Source organism: Siphateles boraxobius, unplaced genomic scaffold, assembly GCF_051911475.1.
Source record: "Siphateles boraxobius isolate OS27281-9 unplaced genomic scaffold, OSU_SipBor_1 1, whole genome shotgun sequence".
Taxonomy (NCBI): domain Eukaryota; kingdom Metazoa; phylum Chordata; class Actinopteri; order Cypriniformes; family Leuciscidae; genus Siphateles; species Siphateles boraxobius.
Genome location: NW_027508699.1, coordinates 27,002,828 through 27,016,475, shown reverse-complemented (window position 1 = coordinate 27,016,475; position 13,648 = coordinate 27,002,828). Strand labels below are relative to the sequence as shown.

The 13,648-nt window shown below is 44.9% G+C and overlaps 1 protein-coding gene across 1 annotated transcript in view; it reads right to left on the bottom strand.

The window, feature by feature from the left end:
- Nucleotides 1–13,648, bottom strand: part of tnr (tenascin R (restrictin, janusin)) — a 254,509-nt gene that overhangs the window by 177,666 nt on the left and 63,195 nt on the right. The window lies entirely within an intron of this gene.

Genomic DNA, 13,648 nt, shown 5'->3' with positions numbered 1-13,648 from the left:
CTTGGGCCACCGTTTCGGCTCGCTGATCCCTTGTTGGAACAGCCAGGGTATATTTACTAAACACGTCAGTCATTACCAAGACGTTTTCAATGCCAGAGTGTGTGGGCTCCAAAACGGTGAAGTCCACAGCGAGGATGTCGTTTGGCCTAGATGACAATAACCTCCCCATAAATCCCTGAGCAAGTGGCTGGGTGTCCTTGGCTGACTGGCACCGGTCACACTCCTGACACCAGCTTGCCACCTCAGAGGACAATCCCGGCCAATAGCACCTCTGTCTCACTAGCTCAAGTGTGCGCTCTCTGCCCTGATGTCCATGCTGCTGATGCAACTGTCTCAAAACCTCTGGCTTCAAGACCGCGGGCAATACCAGTTGCAACATCTCTTCCTTACCCTCAGGGCAGTAAACCCTTCGATAAAGCGTACCGTCTTGCTCAACCAGACGGTCCCACTGACGGAGCAACGTTAGGGCTGCCTTAGTCAGCCGGCGTCGTTCATCAGGGCTCGGGCGAGTACCACGTCTCCAGAATCGCAACACCTCCTGGGTAACCGAGTCATCTTCTTGCAACGAACCCAACTCACCAGCCGAGTAACCAGGAAGCGTAGAGACCACGCATTGGGTCACTACTTCAGCGGACTCCAACCCGACCAATGACCGCAATGACTCAGGAATTGCAGAGCCTGGGACCAACCCGTCTAACACACCAGGATCCAAAGGGTCCCGCCGTGAAAGTGCATCTGCATTTTTGTTACTCTTACCTGAGCGGTACTTAATGTCAAAATCAAAGGCCGCCAGTTGGGAAGCCCAACGCTGCTCAGTGGCACCAAGCTTTGCGGAGGTCAGGTGGCTAAGGGGGTTGTTATCTGTAAATACCACAACCTTACTACCCAACAAGTACTCGCGGAATTTCTCTGTCATGGCCCACTTGAGTGCAACAAACTCCAGCTTCATAGAGCTATAATTGGACATGTTGCGCTCAGTGGGGCGTAGACTACGACTGGCATATGCCACTGGTCTTACCTTACCTTCATATTCTTGGGAGAGAACTGCCCCCAAACCTTGGTAGCTGGCGTCCACCTCCAAGATGAAGGGTTTAGAGAAATCCGCATACGCAAGAACTGGAGTGGTAGTAAGCTTCTCTTTCAACCCCTCAAAGCTCACCTGACATCTTTCACTCCAGGCATTCTCAAAGTTCCTTCCTGTCTGTTTACCCTTTACACCGGCAAACTCCCCTACCAGCTTATGCAGAGGTGCAGCCACCTTGGCAAACCCCTCTACAAACCGCCGGTAGTAGCTGGAGAACCCCAGGAAGGACCGTAACTCTGTGACACTAGATGGACGAGGCCACTGGGCCACAGCCTCGATCTTACTTGGGTCGGTGGCTACTCCCCTGGACGAAATGACGTGACCCAAATATCTCACCTCCTGCTGGAGAAAAGCACACTTATCCAGCCTAGCCTTTAAACCTTCCCGCTCCAACCGGTCCAGAACTAGCTCCAACCTCTCCAAATGCTGAGCAATAGAGGTGGAGAACACCACGATATCGTCCAGATATAAAAGTAATGACTGGCACTGCTGGTCCCCGAATATCCTCTCCATAAGTCGCTGGAAGGTAGAGGGAGCATTGCACAAACCGAACGGCATTCGGTTCCATTCGAACAACCCAAACGGTGTGCAAAAAGCGGTCTTAGGCTTGTCCCCCTCTGTGACCGGGACCTGGTTGTACCCACTAGCTAAATCCATGGTAGAGAACCAACAGGCCCCTGTCAACGCATCCAGCGACTCCTCAATACGGGGTAAGGGAAAGGCGTCTCGTCTAGTCTTGGCGTTTAACTGACGGTGTTCCACGCACAGGCGAAGACCACCGTCCTTCTTTTTAACTAACACAATTGGGGAGGCATACGGGCTACAACTCTCCCTGATTACCTGAGACTCCAACAGCTGATTAATGTGGGCCCTAACAACCTCGTACTCAGAAGGAGGAACACGGCGATGTCGCTGCCGTACGGGAATGTCATCTAGCACTGGGATATCGTGCGAGATGAGACTGGTGCACCCCAAATCACCATCATGTTCAGAAAACACCGTCTGATACTTACCAAGCAAGGTCCTGACCCTTTCTTGTTCTAACTCTGGCAATGCAGATAAGTTCAGCGCGGCAATCTGCTCTGAAACAGTGGAACTGGCTACGTGAGTACCCTGGGAATAGGCACTAGCCGTACTAGGTCTAACTTCAGTAATGCCCGTAGGCAAACTAACAACATGCACTCTAGCGAGGGTACCCAGTACTCGACGGCGAAAAAGCAGGACATCAGAAGTGCCTATATTGACCACTGGCACATACACGGAGCCTCCAATCACTCGCACCAAAGCGGGGGAGGCTAACAATCCCTCAGGTAACCCTGACTCAGAGGGCTCAAACAGCACTGTACTACCTGCCAGCTGTTCTGCACAAGTTGCTGCAACAAACTTAATGGTACCGCCTGTGACGCGACATGCCCGAGGACCGCGCACCCTCACCCTAGTCGTATCAACGGATGATTGCTCACTACCTTGGTGGCAGTGTTGCAAGGCTTGGAAAACTGAAAGTGGCGCACAAGAAACTGGGGGAAAATTAAACAAAGCAGGGCCATGGTGTCCAAAGAGCTCCCGGTAGCATCGCCCGAGTACATTCATCCCCAACACACCAGGGACTCGAGAGCGCAGGCCACCAGGAGGATCCCTGACCACCAGCACCCCACATCGTGTCACCATCCTTCCACAGAGCTCAACGTCCAACTCCATATAACCAATATATGGGATGGAAAGACCATTGGCGGCCCTCAACTGCAACCATGAACATGACCTCAATTGCTCTTGACCCCGTGACTCAAAATGCTGAACAAAGCAACTTTCCGTAATGGTTGACACCATTGAACCCGTATCGATTAAACAAGGGACTGACACACCACCAATTGAAACATCCAAATGTGGACAGGGGGACATTAAATTTGAACTAGAATTAAACTTCTTACCGTCGGAGTCTGCCTTTTCCCCAACCGAGCTGTGACTCTTCAGCACGGCGGGAATTAGTTTTCCGACGCATCAGATCGCGACTGCCTACCCTCCCCAACTGCTGGATCAACGTGAGGACGCACCGGCAACCGGGACATGACACGTTCCTCCCCACATTCCCGTGCAAAGTGGCCTGGTTTTTGACACCGCCTACAGATAACGACCCCACCCCGAAAAGGCTGGGTACGAGAATGGGGGCCCTGTAACCGGGCAAAACTCTGTGTGAGCTGATTTAACTGCTCCTGTTGTAACTTTAGCATTTCTCTCAGCTCTCGCATTTCAGAGTTTTTAGGCAAGCTACCACCTCCCTGTACTTCGTACTGAAAGCCATGTGCCGCAGGAACGGAAAGACTTCGACCCCTTGCTCCACCCGGCATTCCCTCCCTCTCCCATCGGATGGCTTCGCTCCGCACATCTAAGAGTGTAGAATGGGGCTGGCGGCGAACTAATTGTTTTAGTTCACGGCGAAGGGAAACGTCACAAACATATTCTACAAATTGATCCCTCAATAAAACCTCTGCATTTGACATGGCAGTAGGGGACTTCTGTTTGACTTTCTCTAGGAGACCCATCAGGGCCAGGGAGAATTCCAACAAAGTCTCCCCATCCCGCTGTCTCCTAGAGAAAAAGGCTTCCTGTAGGGCAACATAAGACTGGGAGCAACCATACAGCTCTTGCAAAATTGAATAAATTTTCTCTGGGTCTCCGCGCTCAGCAGTAGGGCGATGCCGAATTTCCTCACGTGCCTCTCCTGTTAAATGATCAAATAGAAAAAACGCTTGATCAGCCACCGACAGATGACGTGTTCTTATACAGGCTTTCGCCTCCTCTATCCAATCATTTATGCCAATACCCGGCCTACCATCAAATATTGGACATTTTCAATCCCTTGGGATAAACACGAGCCGCTCAGTTAATGCAGCACTACCACTCCCTGATTGATCAGCAGGGGGCACAGAAGATTCTCTAGAGGGGCCGGCTATTGGACTCGAAGGAGCAGCTCGGCTCTGGTCTTGACGCAATTTCTCATTATCTGCCCTCAGCTGAGCAACAAGATCCCTCAATTCCCGCATTTCCTCCTCCATTTAAATTTTTTTTTTTTTTTTTAAATTTTTTTTTTAAATAAAACTTACCAGAGCAACCTCTGTAAGCAAATGGCACCGATATGGAGAACAGCGGTTGGAATGCTCCAAATCCCCTGAAATGACGCTGCTGCTTTGTCTCCAACACTATACTTGAAAAATACGGAAAGAAAAAAAACAACCAAACACTAATACATTCATACAATGTACACAGTCAACAATTACCCAGATAACAATCAGCATCCACGTCTCAGCCCCACAAAGAAATTCTACTATCCTGCCGACTACGCCAGAATGTAGCGTGACTCGACTACGCCACCCTGTTTATCAGGGAAATATTAATCCTAAAGATTTAATGTTTTACACAAAAGACAAACAGGAACGTGATTGTCAAAGGAGGCCAGAGACGTGGATACTAAATATACAAAAGTTTTATTTTAATACTCACAACCATTTAAAACAAGGACATTAAGAAAGAACTGGTTCATCAGCATTCACCACAAAAGAGACCAAAAGGAGGCCGAGGCTTAACGGCAGATACACAAATCTCAGTGCGCACAAGCTTCTATATCACTCTCAACCCCCGTGCACAAGCATCAACACACACTGCAATCCAGTCCAGCACAGCACTCTGTGACGAGCCCACCACCGCACGTAAGGCCTACTAATGGCCTGCCCTGAAGCCTCGGCTCCTGTAACGAGAGTAAAAATTACTACGGGTCTCAACTCACAAGACACTTACTCCAAACATGCACACATAATAAACATTTAGACAAGTAAACAAAAAAATATTTACAACAAAATGAGAATCAAGGTTTGATGTCACCACTGGGTTTCTATTAACCTCCCCGACCTTCTACCAGCACATTTGAGGGAAATCAGACTGCAAAACACAACACAATTCTGCAAAAACACTGACAATGCAAAACAATCAGAACACTCCACATGAAAAATGAAACCAATGACAAATGAAGATACACAAAAAAATAAAAATAACAAACACACAACTTGAAAGACTAGTTAGTAAAAAAAACGCCCAGCAATCACAGTGACACGCACTGAAAGACAAGCGTCCCACAAAACACGTAGGCTGTGCACACACACGTTGGGAAGAGTTATTATTATAAATAATCTGAAGGTACAAGCAGCAGCGTCACACAGCGTTGCCCACCAGGCGCGCAGAACATCTATTACTCCTTTAATTCAGAAACTGACGCCCATCCACGCCACACCGAACAAACACGGGAATGCGAGAGGAACATGCAAAGGGAGAGCAGCCGCCGCCCGGAGCCCACACAGCGAGCTATCCCCACCGCTCAAAGCATCAGGCGACACGGGACTGCAAGAGAGGCATGAACGGGAGAGCCGGGGCCGCCAACAGCCGCGAATTATCCTGAAGCTCAAAGGCGGAAACAGCAACGAAAACAGAGGGGGCGGTCCCCGAGCAATGACGCGACTCAGATGGCAAGCACACGCAAGAGGTGCCTACAATTCCTTTTTATACTGTCCCTCCTGTTTGTGATTGGACCCTCACTACCACCGGCACATCCGTTTAATTATAGAGCCACAATAAGTCCCACTACACAAGTAAAACAGGCCATCATTAGGCTTCAAAAACAAAATAAATCCATCCGAGAGATAGCAGGAATTTTAGGAGTGGCCAAATCAACAGTTTGGTACATTCTGAGAAAAAAAGAATCCACTGGTGAGCTCAGCAACATAAAAAGGCCTGGACGTCCACGGAAAACAACAGTGGTTGATGATCGCAGGATCCTCTCCATGGTAAAGAAAAACCCATTCACAACATCTAGCCAAGTGAAGGACACTCTCCAGGAGGTAGGCGTGTCATTGTCAAAGTCTACAATCAAGAGAAGACTTCACGAGAGCAAATACAGAGGGTTGACCACAAGGTGCAAACCATTCATAAGCATCAAGAATAGAAAGGCCAGATTAGACTTTGCCAAAAAGCATCTAAAAAAGCCTGATCAGTTCTGGAAAAGCATTCTTTGGACGGATGAAACTAAGATCAACCTGTACCAAAATGACGGGAAGAAAAAAGTATGGAGAAAGCTTGGAACAGCTCATGATCCAAAGAATACAACATCTTCTGTAAAACATGGTGGAGGCAGTGTGATGGCATGGGCATGCATGGCTTCCAGTGGCACTGGATCACTGGTGTTAATTGATGATGTGACAGAAGACAGAAGCAGCCGGATGAATTCTGAAGTGTATAGGAATATACTGTCCGCCCAGATTAAGCCAAATGCAGCAAAGTTGGTTGGACGGCGCTTCACGGTACAGATGGACAATGATCCAAAACACACTGCAAAAGCAACCCAGGAGTTTTTTAAGGAAAAGAAGTGGAATATTCTGCAATGGCCGAGTCAATCACCTGATCTCAACCCGATTGAGCATGCATTTCACTTGCTGAAGGTAAAACTAAAGGCAGAAAGACCTACAAACAAACAACAGCTGAAGACAGCTGCAGTTAAGGCCTGGCAAAGCATCACAAAGCAGGAAACCCAGTCTTTGGTGATGTCTATGAGTTCCAGACTTCAAGCAGTCATTGCCTGCAAAGGATTCTCAACAAAATATTAAAAATGAACATTTTATTTATGATTATATTAATTTGTCCAATTACATTTGAGCCCCTGAAAATGGGGGTACTGTGTATAAAAATGGTTGCAGTTCCTAAAATGTTTACTTGATATTTTTGTTCAACCCCTTGAATTAAAGCTGAAAGTCTGCACTTCAAATTCATCTTGATTGTTTCATTTTAATTTTATTCTGGTGGCATACAGAACCAAAAGTATGAAAATTGTGCTTGTGTCCAAATATATATGGACCTAACTGTACATAACTGACGTTAGGCGCGCAGCCGTCAGAAAGAGCAGAACATAATTGGCTACTTTCGTGATGACGTACACCACAGGCACGCAGCCAGTGCTCAGCAGTAGTAGCGGATCTCCAACGCGGCAAGCAGTGTTGCCAACTTAGCGACTTTGTCGCTATATTTAGCGAGTATTTAGACCCCTCTAGCGACACTTTTTCAAAAAAGCGCCTAGCGACAAATCTAACGACTTTTTCTGGTGTTATTGGAGACTTTTGGAGACTCTCTGACGTGAAAGCACATATCGTTCTTACTCTTCTCAACGAGCAGCGGGTGCTGCCGTGGGTCCCACCCCCGTCCCAAAGCACTCACAGGCGGCCCAGTCCTCGCGCAGCAGCCCCTCCCAGCTGCAGTTAGACCACCCCTCCGCGTACAGACTGCAAAAGAATCGCGCAAATGAGTCGCTATTTTTAGAGACTTTTCAAATGTCACTCACTCTAGCTATGTCTACCCTGTTCAGTAAATGGCTGAGAGGAGCAGCAGCACATTCATCTGTTGAGCGCATGGCCGCTGAGAGACGTGAATGAGCAGTGTTTTCCACGGATTTATCACTTATCTGCTTTTCTTTTTTATTTTAATTAAATAATTTAGTTTCCTTCATTTTCTTGTGCTTACGGTATTACTTGTAATACTCACTATCACAAAGCTTTTGTTCATCCGGCTCCCGAACTCTCTCAATTCAGATACTTTTCCACATTGGCCTTTAAAAAAATTTAGTCATTCACTAGGCCTATATCATAGCTACTCGTTTTATTGTCTGACAAAACATATATAGGAAATGAGAACAGCTTTATTTTACATTCGGCTATATTATATTATAATATATTAAATACAGTATGTGAGCTGAGCATTAATTTATAGAGAAAACACATTAGACAAGCAGAACGCAAGTACGACGCGATGACGTCACGAATATGCTAATTGACATATGACGTCATCTAGCGACATTTAGCGACTTTTAGGGAAGGCGTTAGCTATTTTCCTTTGAAAATAGTTGGCAACACTGGCGGCAAGCTTTAGCTACAGAATGAGCGCCCCTGACCACAATACAAATGTGACTGAACGAGCAAGGAGAAAGCAGACGAAATAGTTGATAAGAGAGGAAAGACTAATTCAGTGGTATAAATTCAGTGGTGTTTCAGCGTGCTTTAAAATGTGCCGGAGAGTGACTGCCGACTAGCAGTGGGAACACATCAAACCTATTCCACTATCTGAAGCAGTCCCACCTGACCCGATAGAAGCAGCACAAACACAACTTTCACCGGCACAAACGAAGCACAAACAAACAAGACTTTTTTTTTAATTTAATTTGGAGTATGTGGGAATTCTGAGTGACCTCAGAATGACCAATACATATGATTGTAATATCTAAGAAACCTAAACTTCACGCAGTGATTGACAGGGCGGGATGGGGCGTGATCAGCTCGGAATGCATTTTCAAGTTTCACATTGATTTTTGCTACATTCATTGCGGGACATTTAATGAAAATGCAATCGCAAGTGATGTAAATTATATAATTGAATTTAAATTTTGCACCAAACGTTGCAAAATGTAATGGCAAATGTAAATTTAAAAACATAATGCATTGCCATTTTACATATTGCATTGTCATTTTACATATTACATTGCAAATTGAATATTGCTACCCATATGCTTTCATAGTCTTGTAGCAGGTATTGAGAGGAGAATATTATTGTTATGATGGGTTATTTCATTGGTTCATGTAGTTTGTTATGCTGCAGTACCGAAAGACTCCCGCAGGTTTCATAGACTTGGCAAATTAATTTTTCACAAAATTGTATGTACAGACATCTGTTGTGGGCGTTCTTGGCAGTTTTTCTGAGGCTTTTATATTGTTCATATCGATATCGGAATTATATCGTATTAAGAAAATATACCGAAATTAAGAAATATATCGTGATATAAAATTTGGCCATATCATCCAGCTCTACCCTAGCTGCTCGAAGTGCGTCAAGGGTTAGCAAAGTATTATAACACATTGGCTGATGTATCGTCATCTAGCACGTTAAACGTATATATCTAAATATGTTACAGTTTAAAAGTAAATCCATATTGTTCTTAAGTAGGGAATTTCCCCCATATTACCCTACGTTTTTCCAATGAGCCTGGGTTGCAATTGAAAACCACAGTTTTCAGTACACTGAGGGTACAAAATCGTCATTGGAATAAAAAAAAACTGAAGACCAATGTGTCTTCTTTTTTTCCACGATGTAAAAAAAAAAAAAATGTTTTGTTGACAATCATTTCCAAGCAACCCACAGTCATTAAGAGCATGGCATTGACCGGCGGCAGGTGGGGATTGGTCGTTGTACTTGTCCTTGTGTGGCCTTTCTTAAGAGTAGGCTCTGAGTAAGCACCCTTCTCCAAAACTGAAACCGAAATCACCTTTGACAAATGAGCAGTAAGAATGAGGAAGATGAGTATTAATTGTTTTTATTTTTTAACTGAACTGCTCAGGATGGACAAAACTTTCTGTGCACCTTACCAAACAAGCTACTATCTTGCAAGCTATCCATTTGTGCACACAACAGTGATGCATTACTGGTTAGCTATTTTGTCGTTGTTGTTTTTTTACATGATGGCACAGTAGCTATGTGTCCATCCACCAATTTTGATGAGCATTTTGGGACATCACACCCACATACACATACATGTATACACACACATATATACATATATATGTGTGTATATATATTTATATGTTGTAAAATAAACGCTGGATGCAATGGAAACACATTTACTGAAAAAAAAACCTCAATGCGCAAAACAAAAAAACAAAAACAAAAACTAATGTGACACTGCCTCAGCAGTGGATGTGACTAAAATGTACTAACCACAATTTCATTGCACAGACTTACAAAACTTGGTTTTATCATTCTGAAATGCCTGAGCCAAAGTCTGTCACCCAAATTATTTGGTTTAATTCCCTCACAGAAGTGGCTCACATGATTGCATTCCCAAACACCAGGCATCCAAAATGCAAGATAGCATGCGATTGCAGCAACTTCAATCTTTATTACAGATATTTTGCGCCAATTTCCCAGGAAATTACGATTTTGTTCTCTTTAACATGGGATAAAAAATGCTACAAATGCACACAAAAAAACAACGAAAAAAACATGTTTTTTCCCCACCTTCCTTCTCTTTGTCATGCAGCTACACAGATACTATAGCATTTCTCCAGTAGAATATGTGCAGTTATACTTGAATGAGCCCAGGGTCAAAGGTTTATAATTTTATGAAATAATTTCCATAACATCATTCTTTATGGAAATAGCCTAGTATAGCACAGCCTACACTGAATTACTGTATATCACTTCCAATGCATGTTGGGTATTCTCATTCAAATTTCTTAAATTTAAAGCTGAAGTGTTTAATTTCTGTGTCATTAGCATCACCACATAGAATAGTAAAAATTTTCAAACAGACTTCCCAGTATATTTTCCCATATGCCATTGAGACAAACAGATAGTCCCTGTCGTCTGTTCATTATACAGCGGTATGTCTGATCATGAAAGCAATGACAAGATGGATTATTTACATAAACAGAACTTTGTTGCCATGGGTTTATGTTTTTAAATATAATCATACAGTACGAGATTTTCTGCAAAATGTGTCAACTCAGACAGCAAAAATCTTTCAGCAACTGACATTTACTCATCCAGACTGCAAATTGGGCCAAAAAATCTGGGCAAAAGTTTTGTAGTGTATGCCAACAAAACAAAACCACAGGGCCACAGTGTTCACATCTTTTGTGGGAATCAACCTATGAATGACCTGCCTATAGTTGTCTCTGCAAGTTTTCTTTTAAAATTGTATATATAAAATTGTATATATACACAACACCACACTTTTAAAATTATGGAGATATTCAGCTCACTAACTGAGCTTCAAAAACAATCAAGTAAGCTTTAAACATCCTGCAGGCTCACACAGCAGTAGAACACAAAATGAAATGCATCAAGATGTGTTTAAATAAAACATTTTAACCTTTAAGCTTGCAATCCCGTCAAATTAATTCTCAATCTAATCTGTGAATCCTGCGGCAATTCTTGGGAAAATGCAGGATCTGAACATGCCCATTTCATAGAAGAGTTTTAAATTAGCCAATGTCATGCTGACTGAAGGTACAGGCAGACCATGATCAATACACTTTTCTCATTGTTTCACATGCGGTCCTGCCAATGCCAATAATCCAATTACAGGCTGCAGTCACCGATACACTTTGACAAAGGAAAATAGCCAGAGAGAAACTGAGTGGGAGAGAGTGTCACACTAACTTAACTCCCATATGGGCTTTGACAGAGTCCGATTAATTAACACCTCGGTTTCATCACGGGTCTGTTAATGTAGAATCGATATGTCCTTCCGATTTAAACTTAAAATGTCTTTAAAGATTCAACAATGGCTGAATGACCATTTCTTTAAAGGAAACATGCAAACTGCATATGCAGCATCTTTAGAGTCCCAGAGAAATCAATGTCTTGACGGCAAGGATTCAAATCCTTTGTAAGTCAATAGAGTTGAAAAGAATCTGTGATTCAGTGTTTTGTGAGAGATTGCTGAATACTCCAATCATGTGAAAGCAACCTGAGCAAAACAAATGATATTCAGCAGCGGAAAAATGAGTACAAGGTCTTTAAAACATGAATAAAATCTCAATTACTCACACTGTCCTTGCCAGTTTGGGATTGATCTCCCTCAAGATGGTCTATAATACTATGGAGTAAGCGATCAATTAGCTAGCTTACACTACGGGAACCCAATGTAAAATGCCATTGCGTGCTGAAGTCATCCACACACATGGCCCCAAGGACATGTGCCCGGGGTGCACATTATAGTGGGTAATATCTAGACCAATGAGTAGTGGGCCTAATAATACAACCTAGTCATACAACTGACTAATGGGATAGGTGCTTAACACAGTATAACAGTCAGGGTGGACGAAAGTCAGCCTGAGCTGCATGACAATTGAATAATACAACCTGTCAGACAGGCATATTAGACTGAAAACAGATTAGCCTGTAGGGCAGGAACTTCCAGGTTGTGAAACCTTATAAATGTAGACGGGGAGGCCCAGCCTGCCGCCATACAAATGTCTTGAAGTGAAACCCCACTGGACCAAGCCCATGACGAAGCCATGCCTCTTGTGGAGTGGGCTCTGATGCCCAAAGGGCACTGAAGGCCTTTAGACTTATAGGCCAGAGCAATAGCGCCCACTATCCATCTGGAAAGCTCTGTCTCGAGGAGGCTAGCCCCTTAGTGCGGCCACCGAACGAAACAAAGAGCTGTTCTGACTGCCTGAAGGCAGCAGACCGTTCAACGTATATCCTTAACGCCCTGACCGGGCAAAGGAGATTTACGTCGTTCTCACTATCAGACCCTGGGAGGGCTGACAGGGAAATGACTTGCGCTCTGAATGGAGTGGAGAGCACTTTGGGGACATAGCCGTGTCTTGGTTTGAGAATGACCTTAGAGTCATAAGGCCCAAACTCAATGCATGCAGCGCCCACAGAGACTGCATGCAGGTCACCCACTCGTTTGACTGAAGCGAGCGCCATGAGAAAAACCAGCCGGAAATACGGCCCGAGGTCCATGCTTGAAGCGGGACCCGCGTCTTCAGCCAGTGCTGGAGCAGGCACATTTAAAGCAAGCCCAGTCGAAGCACTGCCGAGGCCGAGGCCATAAGGCCTAGCATCCTCTGAAAAATTTTGAGAGGGAGAAAACTGCCGACCTTGAATGACGCTGCTGAGTGCTGAGACGTCAGCCGTGCTGTCATTGACACCGAGTCTGTTCCCAGAAAGGAAATTCTCTGGCTGGGAGACAGCAAGCTCTTGGTCCAGTTTACTTGGAGGCCCAAGTCCTGTAAATGGTTGAGTAATAAAGCTCTGTGTGCTAACAGCTCCATCTCTGACTGTGCTAGAATCAGCCAGTCGTCTAAATAGTTCAGTATTCGCATCCCCCGTATTCTCAGGGGGGCGAGCGCCGCGTCCATGCACTTCGTGAATGTACGAGGTGCTAAAGATAGACCGAACGACTGGACGGTGTACTGATAGCTCTTGCCCTCGAAGGCGAATTGTAAGAAAGGCCTGTGATGGGACGTTATCTGAATCTGAAAATAAGCATCCTTCAGATCCACTAAGATAAACCAGTCCCTCGGGCGAATTTGCACGAGGATTTGTCTGGTCGTGAGCATTCTGAACGATCTCTGCATGAGGGCTCTGTTCCAGCGTCTGAGATCTAGGATGGTTCTGAGACCGCCATCGTTTTTGGGGACAAGGAAATATTTGCTGTAGAAGCCTGATCCGCTCTGTATTAGAGGGACGGTTTCTATAGCCCCTTTTTCCAGCAGTTTCGCTATCTCGGCACGAAGTAGGTGTGTTACTTCGTCTTTCACCATAGTTTCGACCCTGGCTCGAAAGCGTGGGGGTCTGCGAGCGAACTGCAGTGAGTACCCTCGCTTTATAGTGTTCAGTACCCATTGTGACACGCCCGGGATCATTTCCCATGCTTTCAAACTTAAAGCTAGAGGGAGAATGGCATCAGGGCTCTGGCCGCTGAATGTGTGTGACACATGCGCGCATGCTCTCTGCACACTGAAC